Raw genomic sequence first — 16081 nt, 5'->3', positions numbered from 1 at the left:
CCCGGCAGCTGGTCCCTCTCACCCTCCGGCTGCGCCGGGGGGAGGGGGGGATTTTCAGCACTCAGAAGGGCCATTTGATAATTAGAGGTTTGTTGTTTAGGGAGCCTAACTTCCATAGTCCCATTATTATTGAACGAGATCTCCGCCTGTAATTTAGTAAGGACATCTCGTCCTAGCAGCGCAATGGGACAGGAAGGGCTACAAACGAATTGGTGGGATTTTGTTTCTATATCCTTCCCCCATGGTATGTCGCTGGGGGCATTCGTTCTTCCAGTGTCCCTCCTCTTTACAGATAGCACATTGATTTCGTCCCAAACGGGGGCCCTTTCCCTTCCCCTGTGGTCCTGTTCGCCCCTTAGTCTTGCCTCCCTTTCCTCACTTCCCTCCCTCAGGGCCATCGCCAGCATGCGGGCCCCCTTTTTTTCCATTCCTCATCGTCTCTGCGATCATAAACCTTTAACGCAATCTCCAAGAGCTCCTCTATATTTTTCCTGTTCCAGCTTCATGAGTTCTCTCTGAATCTTTTGACGTTTCATTTCCAAAGACAGCTCATGGTCATAATCATAATTAACTTCTCCATTATCAGATCATCTTTACATAATACCATTCCATAATCAGCCTGGCGTCTAAACGCCTTCCAATTATTTAACATACATTCCAAGGGTGTCCCAGCATATCTGCCTTGTCCGGACCCCATTATGCTCGTGTTTAATTAAACCTGGTCACGGGTTCGACCGACCCCCCTTGCGATCAAGATATCCTGGTCACGGGGTTTCCCCTCGCAGGAGTCTCGGTGCGGCTAGAGTCGGTTTAAGTCCTAGACCTGGTTATCACAATTTTGGCTTCCAGCATATCATTAAAATGAAAAAGAACAGTACCCCTACCAGGAATAAAAGCAAGCCCTGGGGCTTTTCTACGTCCCAGTAATTGTCCAGTACGGCCCACGAACTAGTGAAGTTAGTGAAATTATTCATAAGCCGTTACCTGGTTTAGTTACCATGACCACAAAACATTTGTTCATTGGACGTTACTCATTCATTTAACAACACAGTAACAAGACATTCATAATACTGTCACAGCTTTTAACACTCATACACCCTTCCTGTGCACAGGCTGCCTAAGGGGCTTCCACTGTCCAACCCACACTTCGGGGGCATTATTCCTCAAAACCCAGGAGGTAAACGCACTTACCGCCCGGAGTGGCTGCGTCCAGCAGTCGGACTTCCCCTTCTTCTGGTATCGTCTCGCTTCCGTGTCCTTTGGAGTTCTCTATAGAGGGGGCGCAGCCGTCCCGGTCGATTGTGGCGACCCGGAGCTCGAGCAAACCAACAGCTCAAGGTGGCCACTCTCCGGAGTCGTCCTCGGCCGGCGGTCAGCGTCCCCTACAGGGAGAGGAGTCCCGGCGGAGTCGCCAATTTGTTGGCCAAATAGGGCCCGTTCTCCCCGGAGCTTACCCAATTACACCAAGGAGGCACGGAGAGACAGGAAGACGGGTACCAAGTTCTTTATTGATCGATCAGCTGAGCGGGCGCTCTCATAGGCTCATGCCAGAGGAGAGACACACCTTACATGGCCAAACAGGCCCTTTTTATAACCAGTAACAAACAACTTAGCCTTCATCCTTTTGCGTCATTACGCTGACTTATGGATAACTTAGGTTACACAGGATACATATCTTACTTTTTGGGGAGGGGGATACAAGAGACATCTGTGGCGGATACATTTGTCATTTTGAAGGGAAAACAAGGTACATTTGCTGACCCTTTGCACTAAAAACCTTGGGGAGATATGGGGAAACAGCTGCATATACTTGTGAGCCAAGTGAGCCAATTAAATTGATTAACAAATAACAAATAGCTAACATGATTAAATGCAAGGTTGAATGCACGTCCTTAGTTCTACTTAGGTCTTCAGGCCTTTTCCATCACTGTGGCACATCCCTTCAGTCAGAGCTTTTGATAGGGAACTGGTTGTTAAGATTTTGGCAGCTCATCACTGGCCACCAAGGAAGATATTGGGTGAAGCTGAGCGGTGGCGTGATCAGTGCAGGGTTATCAGGGAAGCCTGTAGCAGGAGGTGGCCTGTTAAGAAGAGAAAGGAGGATCTGGGAGGATGCAGGGAAAGCCAGGACAAGGGAGGTGAATTCAAAGAGGAAGCCTTGAATGGGGAGCTATCATAGGAGATTAAAGGCAGCAGCCTCAGCAGGTTAGTCAGAGAAAACCGCCATGTTCCTGCAAACCTGTCGGGTCATGCAAAGCTCAGGCACTCTGTTGCCTCCGGGGTTATTGAAAAAGAAAGTAGGGTTGTTTAGTGTACACATTCTGCAGTGCAGACAGGCAGTAGTGGGCACGCCTAATCCTTTTCTTTGAGTCTTTTTGTAACTGTTGTAACTTGCATGGGTTTAGTGCAGTGTTTCCACCCTGACATCTGCAAAGAGTATGAGACTGTTGCCTCCAAGTCTTCCATCTCCTTTCTTTACACCTAGCAGATTTGGTTTTGTTACCTTATATGACATTTACTGTGTCTCTCTCTTTCACCCAAAGACAGGGAGGGACTTACTCCATCTGTTTAATAATGCCCCTTTGTATATCTCCTGTAACACTTTTGTATTGAGTCCCCAGTGTCTTGGTCTTATCTTTGGCAGCAACAAAACTGCTGAATGGAAGTATACAAGTAATAATTTATACTCTCCAAACTATTCCGATTTCTCAGCCCTGCAGAACAGATCCCTGTCAGAAGAAGAATGTTTCCAATGGTCAGAGCATAAAACAGTGTTATCATTAGGTAAGAGAGAAAAGAAATCTCACCATTTCCTCTTGCAAATTTTTCAAATATTGGGATTTTAGGCCTTTCTGCAAACGCATCTGCCTGGTTCACAAGAGCCTCCTTCACCATCTTGTATCCCGACAGCACCACCATATTCTTGGGTCCCATCTGAATGCTGAAGACTGGGCCATATTTCTCAGACAGCTTAAATATAGGGAGGAGGGGGAAAGCATTATATATTTCCATGCTACTGTTATAGAAACTGTTGGGTTTCAATTTGATTTTAAAATACACAAGCTAGAGCTGTGTCTTTTTCTTCTGCCTGCAAATATAGCTGACTGAACAAGTGCCAGGTTCAACATCCGGACAAGAGACAGTTATACACACTGTTGCTCTCCTGCTGCTGTTTATTTTGTTCAGCAAAAGCATCGTAAGATTTTAAGTTTTGCTATAATATGGGCATAGAGCTTAAGAATGCTGAGTACATAGAGTGTGTCCAGCGCCCACTGAAACAATCTTTAATGTACCCTCAGAGCACCCTGTGAGGTAGGGAAGTGCTATCAGCCCATTTTACAGGCAGGGAATTGAGGCACAGAGTGACTTGCCTAAGGTCACACAGGAAGTCTTTGGCAGAGCAGGGAATTGAAGACAAGTCTCCAAGGCCTAGGCTAGTGTCCTACTTATTGAAACATAGGACCAGGCTTTGCACTAATGTCTATGACAAACTTACCATGTAAATTCATTAGCTTTGTAACCCTGTTTAAAAGAAAAACAGGGTCTACAAATGAGACACTGCTTGGCTCCCTGGGAATTGCCCTCAGGAGGGAATTCTGTAAAGGACCTATATCCACTTCTACCTGCATACAGCAATTACAGACAGTATAATGGGCTACAGAATACCAGTTAGCAGCAAATACTGACCATTAGAGCTGGACAGGAACTTATTTCCTTTTCACACATACAAATTTAACAAAAATGGTTTTTTATTTACATTTGTCAGGATTTCACAAAACAATGAACAAATTATTTTGTCACCAACTTTACTGAGCCTAGTTCTTACACTGTACATTTATTTCAAGGTCAAAGTGAACCAGTGGTTTTTCTGTAGATGGACTTGTGACTGTTGATATTATGAATATCACCAAATATATGCTCCGTGCTTTGCAAACAGATAGGAATACACAGTGCTCTCCCCGAATAGCTGACAATCTATGGCTCCAATCTTGCTTTGAAAGCTGCTTGTGCAGAGCCTTCTGTCTGCATGGACTCTCATTATTATTATTTATCATCGGTGTTGCCGTAGCATCTAGGCGCCCAGTCAGGGACCAGGACTCCATTGTGCTAGATGTTGTACAAACACAGAACATAACGATGGGCCTTGCTCCAAGGGGCATAAAATCTACGTACCATTGGGCTCCTCATGACTGCACGGGCATAGGGGTCTGTGCTAGCAGATCCTGCTGCAGGATCAAGGCTCAAATAGACAATGAAGAGATGAAGGATGGGGCCTGGGATACAGCAAAAGGCAAGTGATGAGATGTGACTGTATCAGTCCATCTAATATAAGCTCTTCAGCACAGGGGCTGTCTCACAAGAATGGCCATACTGGGTCAGACCAATGGTCCAGCTAGCCCAGTGTGCTGTTTTCTGACAGTGGCCAGTGCCAGATGCTTCAGAGGGAATGAACATTCCCGGGCTATTTTGAGTGATCCTGCCCTGGTCATCCAGTCCCAGATTCTGACAGTCGGAGGTTTTGGAACACCCAGACCATGGGGTTGCATCCCTGACCATCTTGGCTAATAGCCACTGATGGACCTATCCTCCATGAATTTATCTAATTCTTTTTTTGAAGCCAGTTATACTTTTGGTCTTTCAGCTATTGGATCTCATTATGCCTTTGTCGGCTAACTTCAGGGACCCCCTATTGTCAGATACCTTCTCCTTGCGCAGGTGCTTCTAAACTATCAAGTCACCTCTTAACCTTCCCTTGGTGAAACAGACCAGCCTTCTTTGGTCTCTCCTTTTATGATGCATTTTCCAGACCTCTAGTCGTTTCTGTTGCTCTTCCTTGAACCCGGTTCCATTTGTCAGCACACTTTCCCCTCCCTTGGCGCCTGTGGAGTTTGCAGGGTGATTGAGGTTTATGATGCAACAAGGAAGGAGACTAGAATGCCAGTGGCAGAAAACCCAGTCTGAGGCAACTCGGTTGTGACTCAGGGAGCCTACACCTTCCTGTGTTATAGTGATGCAAAGGCACGGCTAGAGGGTCAGTTTTTATCCATTGTGATATTGCCACCTTTCAGTTTCACACAGTAAGCAAGTGCTAAGCTCAGTAGGAAGCCTGTGCTGGATGGGGCCCAGGGCCAGCATATGCAGAAGGTGCATGTCATGGCAGATGACTATTCTACACAGTTCTGGGCACCTGAAACGTAACCAAAGGGGAGGGAATTCTGAGCAGGTAAAAGGAGTTCCAGGAACTGATTTGTGAGGAAATATGAGTAATGAGATTAGTCCAGAGGTTCTCACATCACATTTTTTTGGTGGCCCCAGGGTGCAGCCACCAACTCTTGCTGGTGGGCGCACTGACACTTTGTCCTAAAATACTTAATTAGCTTTAGGACAAACAAATGGGGGAGGGATAGCTCGGTGGTTTGAGCATTGGCCTACGAAACGCAGCGTTGTAAATTCAATCCTTGAGAGGGCCATTTGGGGATTGGTCCTGCTTTAAGCAGGGGGTTGGACTAGATGACCTCCTGAGGTCCCTTCCAACCCTGATATTCTATGATTCTAAATGAATATACACATATATAGATCCACATCATTGTAATTTATGTATGTTTTTTTTTGCAGACTCAATAATAAAAATATTACTGTGAAAAGCGGTATGTTCATGTCTGTTAATTTTAATCACTTTTCAGGTGACATTGAGTAGCTACCTGAAACGCTGTGAAAAGTGATAAATGATATTAGCAAACATACAAGTATCACTTTTCACAGCCTCCCAGCTAGCTAGTAACTCTGCTGTGAAAAGTGATAATTGCATGTTTGTTAATATCACTTTTCTCAGCAAGTCCCAGAACAAATTAAGCCCTGGATGAGGTCAGAGGGAGCTGCAGCAGGAGTCATGGTGGGATGGATGCGGGCTGGGGGAGGCAGCGGGAGCCCGGTGTGATGGAGAGATGAATGCTGGGCCAGGACGGCAGTGTGGTCCAGGGTGATGGGGAGGGAGGTTGGATGTGAGCCGGGGAGGCAGCGGGGGCAGGGGAGATGAAGGTGGGTGGTGAGCCCCACAGCTGCAGGGCTGGAGCCGGGGGTTGGTGGCCGCTGCCATGTGGCCAGGGCTCAGTGCCCGCGACCAGAGTCTGGAGCCAGGGGCAGGAGCTGCACAGCCGGGGCAGGGGTCAGTGCCTGGAGCCGGGGAGCAGGAATTGCACGACCAGGGCAGGGGGTCAGTGCCTGCGGCCAGACCTAGCGCTGGGGGCAGGAGCTGCACAGCCGGGGCCGGAGGCTGGAGCCCAGGGCCAGTGCCTGCTGCTGCACAGCCAGAGCCAAGAGCTGGGAATCGGTGACCAGGACCAGCATCTGCCAGAGCCCAGGATCAGCACCTGCTGCCGCATGGCCGGGGGTCTGCACCCCGGGCCAGCACCCACTGCTGGTAGCCAGGCCTGGGGATCGGCACCCGGGGTCAGCAGCCAGGGGGTTAGAGCGTGCGTCTCGCTGTTGGTGTCCGGGCGCACCCGCTGTCGCCAGGTTTGGGGGTTGGAGCCCGGGGCTGGCGTTATGCGGCCAGAGCCGGGGATTGGAGCCTGTCACTGCGTGGCCAGGGGTTGGAGCCTGAACTGAAGCCCCATGGCTGAAGGCTGGGACCACATGGCCAGAGTTGGGGGTCAGTGCCCGAAAGGGGCAGGAGATGCATGGCCAGGGTTGGGGTCAGTGCCAGTGGCCAGAGCCCAAAGCTGGAGGCAGGAGCCGGGTCCTGGCACCCGAAGCACCATGGCTGGAGCCCCGGTCTGCACAGCCAGTCTCCCTAAGTCCTGCTGGTGGAGCCCACCTCCCAACCACCCCAGGGCTAAAACCCCCATAGATAGAGAAGAGAACTCACCTTCCTCCTGCAGTGTTCTGCCAGCACCTGTCTGCCAATGCTTCCCCATCTTTTCCCCCCTCCCCCGCCCATCACTACCCAGGAGGCTGTCATGTCGCAGGAAAATCCCCTCGTGGCCACTTGAGAAACACTGGATTAGTCTTTCCCCCGGGGCATGGAGTGGCTCTTCAGAGACCATTTCAGCTCAGTGGCTGAAAGTGCCCACGTGGCCATAGGGAACTTACACAGCACCTCTGTGTGAGGCAGGAGGACCCCAGAGGGGCTTATCCCCAGACATGCCCCACCTGCTCCTGCTGCAGGCAGGGAGCTTACATGGGGCAGGGCTCCAGGACAGGCAGGATAAGTGCACCCTCAGCATGGTCCCTTCATGTCCACCCCCGTCCATGCCCCCTGCAGTTTAGCCTGTACTGCAGTTATCACTAATGAACGTTTCTGTCCCATTCTCTCCGTGACCTGCGACAGGCTTGTGCAGCGCTGCTTTAAGATATGTTGGGTTTAGCCCAGCACAGATCAAAGTTCTAGATAAACAAGCATACAATTGCAGACTGAAGGGCCCGATCCCAGATAGGCTGAAGTCAATGGTAAGTCAATGATCAGTCCCTCACTGACTAGCTAACTCCTAAGCCGTGCTACCCTCGCTTTGTCTGCATTAAGAGTTTCCCCTCGCAGTGCGCACTGCTTCTAAAAATGGGGACTCCTGCATTTTGCCTAGCTTGCATTGTTCCATCTGCCATTTACAACTATGAGATCAAGTACAGCCTGCCCAGTCCATCGCATTTGAAAGTGTTACCTCAAGCAAAGTTCGGTAAGGTCTCTTCAGGTTCAGCTGAAGTAGATTTCCAAGGATGGGTAAAGGTCGTGGTCCTGGGGGGAAATTCAGGCAGGCTCTCTTATTCCAGCCCCTTTTCACAGTGAGACTAGAAACAAAAGTTACCACAAATAGCAGCAGTATGACAATTGGATCTGCCAGTGTCATTTTTTGGGATTGACATCGAGCTAGGGAGGAATTTTTGGAAATGGTAAGAATGCAGCCTAAACCAGCTGTGTCTGCAAACTCAGTGATCAGCTTTGTTTAAAATGTCTGTCCCCAACATGTTTTATCTCCACTCCCTATCCCATGACGCCTAGTTTAACCCCATTATTGCCAGTGAAAAATCATTGATTATGAAAACATTATCTGCAGCTCCTTCCTTTGAAAAGTACTGTGGATGGAATGGCTGGATATCCTGGTTTATTGGGATTATTCTAGTGAGACTGGGGTTTGAGCAGAACACCGGGACATCTGTCATGGCATGTCTCATGCAAACCTGGTCGTATGTCGTATGTCACCTCCCTTTCTGCTGGCTGCCACTTGACTATCACTCATGGCCACAGGAATTGCCCCCACATCACCCTAGATGAAAGATAGTGACCATAGGGAGTGGCGAGATTTGTGGGATGATGTTATGACCATACTCTCAGTTTGGATGAGAAATGATCCTTGCTCTAGAGTTGCCATCAGCTAAGGAAAAAAATTAAGGAACTTGTGTCCCATTAATGTTTTAAGAAAAACTGGCTAATTTGCGTATTGGAAAATAATTTGCATACAGTCAGAAATTTCAGCTTTAAAAGCATGTGGGTGTGGATTTAATGTTGGTGGAGGCATCAGCCTGTTTCATCTTTGTGGGGGTGAACGGCGCTCTTCCCCCCCATACACACTCTGCCCCTTCCTCTTCATCCTATTCACCCTTTTGTGCATCCCTCCCCTGTGAGGTGGCTGGAGAAATCCCACAGTCACTGAGCTGGAAGGCTGGGAGCAGCAGGGAAAAGAGAACATAGAACATTTTTAAAAGGATGTTGCAAAATTGGAGAGGGTGTAGAAAGGAGCCACAAAAATTATTCAAGGGCTGGAGAAAATCTCAATCTGTTTAATTTATGAAAAAGAAGATTGCAATGTGACTTGATTAAGTGTAGAAGTACATTCATGGGGAGAAAATACTGGGTTCTCAAGGTCTTGTTCATCTGCTGACTGAGAAGGGCATAACAAGAATCCATGGCTGGAAGCTGGATCCAGACAAATTCAAATGAGAACTAATGCATCAGCTCCTGATATCTGCAGATCAAGACTGGATGCCTTTCTGGAAGATGTGCTTTAGTCAAACACAACATATGCTCAATACAGGGGTACCAGTGAAATTTAAGGGCCTGTGATATACAGGAGATCAGACTAGATGATCTAATGTTCACATTTGGCCTTAAACTCATGAATCTATGAAAAGTGTGTTGGGTTGCCTTGCCATGAAATAGTGCTTCAAATAAACTAGAAGCTAAACCAAACCATGTAACTGTGCCTCTTTGATAAGGATCCTATGTGTGACAAATTGGAAACTAACAGTGAAATCAGGAAGGCGAAATCACACTTGGAGTTGCAGCTAGCAAGAGACGTTAAGAGTAACGAGAAGGGTTTATTCAGGTATGTTAGCAACAAGAAGAAAGTCAAGGAAAGTGTGGGCCCCTTACTGAATGAGGGAGGCAACCTAGTAACAGAGGATGTGGAAAAAGCTAATGTACTCAATGATTTTTTTGCCTCTGTCTTCACGAACAAGGTCAGCTCCCAGACTGCTGCACTGGGCAGCACAGTATGGGGAGAAGGTGACCAGCCCTCTGTGGAGAAAGAAGTGGTTCGGGACTATTTAGAAAAACTGGACGAGCACAAGTCCATGGGGTCGGATGCGCTGCATCCGAGGGTGCTAAAGGAGTTGGCGGATGTGATTGCAGAGCCATTGGCCATTATCTTTGAAAACTTATGGCGATTGGGGGAGGTCCCAGATGACTGGAAAAAGGCTAATGTAGTGCCCATCTTTAAAAAAGGGAAGAAGGAGGATCCGGGGAACTACAGGCCAGTCAGCCTCACCTCAGTCCCTGGAAAAATCATGGAGCAGGTCCTCAAGGAATCAATTCTGAAGCACTTAGAGGAGAGGAAAGTAATCAGGAACAGTCAGCATGGATTCACCAAGGGCAAGTCATGCCTGACTAACCTAATTGCCTTCTATGAGGAGATAACTGGGTCTGTGGATGAGGGGAAAGCAGTGGATGTGTTATTCCTTGACTTTAGCAAAGCTTTTTATACGGTCTCCCACAGTATTCTTGCCACCAAGTTAAAGAAGTATGGGCTGGATGAATGGATTATAAGGTGGATAGAAAGCTGGCTAGATCGTCGGACTCAACGGGTAGTGATCAACGGCTCCATGTCTAGTTGGCAGCCGGTTTCAAGTGGAGTGCCCCAGGGGTCGGTCCCGGGGCCGGTTTTGTTCAATATCTTCATTAATGATCTGGAGAATGGCGTGGACTGCACTCTCAGCAAGTTTGAAGATGACACTAAACTGGGAGGAGTGGTAGATACGCTGGAGGGTAGGGATAGTATACAGAGGGACCTAGACAAATTAGAGGATTGGGCCAAAAGAAACCTGATGAGGTTCAACAAGGACAAGTGCAGAGTCCTGCACTTAGGATGGAAGAATCCCATGCACTGTTACAGACTAGGGACCAAATGGCTAGGAAACATTTCTGCAGAAAAGGACCTAGGGGTTACAGTGGATGAGAAGCTGGATATGAGTCAACAGTGTGCCCTTGTTGCCAAGAAGGCTAACGGCATTTTGGGCTGTATAAGTAGGGGCATTGCCAGCAGATCGAGGGACGTGATCCTTCCCTTCTATTCGACATTGGTGAGGCCTCATCTGGAGTACTGTGTCCAGTTTTGGGCCCCACACTACAAGAAGGATGTGGAAAAATTGGAAAGAGTCCAGCGGAGGGCAACAAAAATGATTAGGGGGCTGGAGCACATGACTTATGAGGAGAGGCTGAGGGAACTGGGATTGTTTAGTCTGCAGAAGAGAAGAATGAAGGGGGATTTGATAGCTGCTTTCAACTACCTGAAAGGGGGTTCCAAGGAGGATGGATCTAGACTGTTCTCAGTGGTACCTGATGACAGAACAAGGAGTAATGGTCTCAAGTTGCAGTTGGGGAGGTTTAGGTTGGATATTAGGAAAAACTTTTTCACTAGGAGGGTGGTGAAGCACTGGAATGGGTTACCCAGGGAGGTGGTGGAATCCCCTTCCTTAGAGGTTTTTAAGGTCAGGCTTGACAAAGCCCTGGCTGGGATGATTTAGTTGGGAATTGGTCCTGCTTTGAGCAGGGGGTTGGACTAGATGACCTCCTGAGGTCCCTTCCAACCCTGATATTCTATGATTCTATGAGTGATTAAATTGTGAGATCCCTAAATGAGGTTAGTGGGCTTGTTTAGTTGAGACTCTGTGGTCCTGTTTTAACTCAAATTATTTGATTGCCAATTAACTCAAATTAACCAATTCACTTGCTAGTCTAGATACTGCACAGATGTTTATTCCAGCATACATGCACTTGAGGTTTGGTCAAAGGCCCCATACAAAGTCGGAAGCATGGAAGAAGGCAACAAGGTGGAGAAAAAACCAAATGGGAGGACAACACGGCATTCTTGGCAGATCAGAGATAGGGGATGCAACAACAAACAAGATGCAAACCAGGGTGGAGCCGTGCAAGATACTAATGGATAATATCTGGGGTCAGACCCTCTGTTGGTGTATATGGGCACAGCTCCACTGAAATAAATAATTTGCAAAAGAATGTGTGTGCTGGAATAAACCTATGTGGATCTGCTTAACAAACAACCTGTCACTGGTGTGATGTTGCATCGATTTAGCTAAACCAGTGCAACTTTCTGAATGGGCATTCTACATCAATTTAAACTAGGTTTACAAATAAATAAATAATACGAATGGAGAGGGAGAGAGAGAGAATGGTTCAGTGCCTAGGATGATAGTCAGAGACTCAAACACCTCTGCAATTGTCTAGAGCTCAAACAGCTGGCTGATGGCTGAGTTAGCGCCACAACAAACTTCCTGTGTGACTTTGGGCCTTTCTGTGCTTCAATTCCACATCTATAAAGTGGGGATAATAGCACTGCCCTACCTCGCAGGGGGGTTGTGAAGATAAATACACTAAAACGATTGCAAGGTACTCAGATATTATGGTAATGGCCACATAAGTACCTAAGATCAAGAGAGCATGTGCTTGTTATAGTAGATCAGGCTTTTTCATTTTAAAAGATCATCTATAGAAAACTACATAGCAACCTATAAACACTCTATATTCATTATGATCAGCTCATTCAGAATACATCACATTATTCATTTTGACCCAGACTTTAAGTGCAGACAGAATCTTTATTTATAGGACAAGATACTCAACTTTTGAGATGTTAGGTGATCGGAATTGATTATTTAAACAATATACATTTATCACTGCATTTGAGTTGATAGAAGACAATAAAGACATGCAAATGTTAGCTTCATATTGACTATTTTCATAATTAGTAAAGGAAACAGACTTTTAATAAATTGAATACACTGGCATCCTTCTAAAAGCCTTTTAATGTACAATTCCCCAAAACATAGTCGTAGAACTGGAAGAGAAGGAAGAAGAGGTTTCACAGAATCATAGAAGTAAGGACTGGAAGGGACCTCAATAGGTCATCTAGTTCTAGTCCTGTCCCCTGCACTCAAAGCAGGACTAAGTAATAACTAGACCATTCCTGCCAGGTGTTTGTCTAACCCGTTTGACACCCTGGATGACTTAGTGTCCAGACAGAAAGAAGAATGATGGTTGAGAAGTGGAAAATGGGGGAGAGGGGTGTGCACACAGCCCATGGCATGAGGGGGAGAATAGAGAACCCTGGTATGGGGGCTGTGACCCAAAAACCCCTCAATGCCAACTGGCAAAGGGGTTATAAACAGGTTTGGGCAAGTTTGAAAAAATCGGCCTTACTCTCTGCCTCAGTTTCTCTCTTTCAGGGCTTGTCTGCTGTTGGAAAAAAAAGTGTACTTTTAACATATCAATAAATGTTGCAATCCTAGTGCAGAGATAGCTAAGTGTAGTTATAACACTTGTTAGTTGGTTGAGGTACAAACACTAGTGAGACAGCTACACTTGCCTTTTTCCTACTTGGCCGAGCTTGTGAAGGCAGGGCCGGATTAATGCATAGGCAAGTAGGCACATGTGTAGGGCCCAGATTCATAAGGTGAAGCAAACCTAAGTACTGCCGTGAGCTCATGTGCCAGGTTACAATGCCACTCACTCAAATTTGTCCTTACTTGCTTCTCCATCATGACAGAAGGGCGGCCAGGCGAAACCTGAGCAGTGCTGTGATCCTGTGGTCACTTAGGGCCCAGTGATGGGGAAATCCAGCCCTGTGTGAAGGCCTTACACTTGACTTGACATTTCTCTGTCTGTATCACAATAATCAATTCTAAAATTTCAGGGACTATTCTAGGCATCGATGGTCAGAAATCCATTGATTTTGGGGGATAATAAAAACCAAAAGGGGGAAATGGGAGACATATGAAGCCCCTGCCAGCTCTTTATCACAGCCACAGACTCAAACACCTCTGCAATTGTCTAGAGCTCAAACGGCTGGCTGATGGCTGAGTTAGCGCTTTCTAGTATAAGGATACCCATTTTTCTTAACTCTACCCATCCTCCCAATAGAATTTAACATGGTGACATCTGGAATGACTTAGCCCCCAGACAGAAAGAAGAAGAATGGTTGGGGTGAAGTGGGGATGGCAGGAAATGGGGGTGTGCAGCACACAGCCTTTGGCAGGATGGGGAGAATAGAGAACTCTGGTATGGGGGTGTGACCCTAAAACCCCTCAATGCCAACTGGCAATGGGGTTACAAGCATATACTGATCTTGGTATGTACACTCTGGTTCACCAAAGAGTATCATGGAAGATCTTAAATGAAACCAGGGTCAGGCTGGCCATTAATATCGTTGTGAAATGCATGCACAGATACTATGTATCTGAACACAGATGAAGGATTGTAAGAAGTACACAAAGTAAGTAACAGCTAGAGAAACACAGCAGAGAACGAGAACCTTTGTCCTAAAATACACTTCAAAGGCCTGGGGGAGTGTATTTGGGGAGCAAAGAAGATACCTTGGCATCCTGCACCTAGCATGTAAACAGACAGCGTGTTTACATTCTTAAAAACTGGATCACAACCAGGCTTGGTGAAATGCTGCAAAAGACATTTGGGGTGAGATAAACTTACTTAGCCTGGCAAGTTAAGTTAAGTTTAGCCTTTAGAAAGCATGTTATACTTGTTGGCAGAGGCAATGTGTGTGGGTGCGGGGGGGGCATCCCCCCAAGATTGCTCAGTCACCTCGTGCAGCCAGGCCCTCTCCCTACACAGTAGCTGATCCAGGGAGCTGCGCCAGGGAGGGAGAGGGAGAGGCAGGAGGAACAGCTGGGAGCTGCTCAGAGGGTGATTTAACTCTGCGGAGAGGCAAAGGAAGTTGGAAGCTGCTTCCTCATAGGGAGGGTGGGGGCTGCTTTCCCTAAGAGGGAGGGCTGCCTGGGGAGGGGGCATGACTTGAGCTGTTCCTGGGTTGTGGCCCTCCCCCCCGCCAGCAGGCACGGGTCGTCTATGCTTGCCCTGGTATTAAGTGCTGACCATGAGTTGAATCAAACAAGCTGGTGTCTACGCTGGCCACTTGGGGACAGCAGACCCGGTATTCAGTGGCTAAGGGGCTGGACACCACAGGGGAGCACGGCGAAGGACTGGGGTGCACCTACTGGTAACCTGCAAGGCAAAGTGAGAGCTGCATAGCCCAGCAGAGAGTGCTTGGGTAGCTAACAGAAAGCAGGGCTCAGGGAGCTGGCACCCAGTTAAGCATAGGCAAGTCTCTCTCTCACTGGAGGCTGGGGGAGGGTAATAAGGTGACTCACATTCCTGGGAACCCCACAAATCATCACAGGGAGCATGGGGTGAATGGAGAACACAGAACCCCTGGCGGGAGGCAGATTAGGGAACCCTGGTAGGGAGGGAGGGGGAATGGGGAATATGGGTGGGAAAGGGGGCGGGGGGAATCAGGGCACACTCAGAGCCCTTGCCATGGGGGTGGAGATTGGGGGACCCTGGACTCAGGGAAGGGGGGCACTCAAAGCCCCTGGCATGAGGGGAAGGTGGGAATGGGGGGGGGTTGGGAATGGGGCACACAGTATCCATGGTATAGAGAAGAATGGGAGGCATAGAGGAGAGTGGGGGTGCACACAGACCCTTTGCCCTGGGGAGAGAATGGAGGACCCTGGAAAGGTGGGAGGGAGGCATGGGGGGCACACAACCTCTGATGGGGAGAGAGATTGGGGGAAGCTGGTATGGGTGGGGGGGGGCACACAGAGCCCCAGACATGGAGGGGAATGGGGAGAATTAGGACATGGGGTGCACACAGAGCCATGGTGGCAGGAGGAGAGAATAGGGGTCCCTGGTATGGGAGGAGGGGGAATTGAGATTCACAGAACTTCTAGCATGGGGGAGGTTGGGGGGAGTTGCAGGGGGTCCCTGACAAAGAAGGGGATGGGAGGGTGCAACAGAAGGAGCTTGTGTGGGGAATGGAGAGATACCAGGAGCCGCTAGTGTGTGCAATGAGCTTCTCCTACACAAGGTACAACACATGTGATCCCCTAGCGTAGACATAGTCTCAGAGGTCAGGGGCAGCCCTGGGAGTGCAGAGGTTCCTTTTTTGGTACTGAAAGTCATCACCACACCTCCCTCCGGAGCAGACTTCTCACTTCTCTGAGATCCCTCCCACCGAGTTGGAAATCACCAACGTGCGGGGTAATAACTGCTGAAGATGCAGGGTCAGCATCTGTGCAGATAGCAACATCCAGGGGATTTTGGTGCAGAGGACATTTGACCGTGTATTCTGCATCAGTCTATGCTGTTTCAGCTCCTGCTCTGGTGGATGTTGCCTCTTGGTTGCACAGTAATGTGTGATATTGCGAATGGCCAAGTTCTGGGCTAGGCACGGAGGCTCCTCTGAGGTTGTACAATGTAACAGGCAGTACAAGACTCTAGTCCCAGTTACACCCATGCAACCTTGCTAACGTCATTGGAGTCAATGGGGTTGCCCATTGGTGTAACTGCGGCTAGGATGGGGTCCTAACAAATCATGGGCCAAACCACAGCCAAAGGCCAGTGCACGGCAGCGTACCAGGGAGAGCCTGAAGATACACATGAGTAAGGGTTAGTCTACACCACAACGGCTTTGCTGATATAGCTAGACCAGCGTAACTATACCAGCAAAGCCCTGTAGTGAAGACCCAGCATATGCTGGCAAAATGAGTTATTTTGCCA

Source organism: Emys orbicularis, chromosome 3 (assembly GCF_028017835.1).
Source record: "Emys orbicularis isolate rEmyOrb1 chromosome 3, rEmyOrb1.hap1, whole genome shotgun sequence".
Classification (NCBI taxonomy): Eukaryota; Metazoa; Chordata; order Testudines; family Emydidae; genus Emys; species Emys orbicularis.
The sequence above is the reverse complement of the archived record's forward strand: the minus strand, read 5'-3'. Positions refer to the sequence as shown.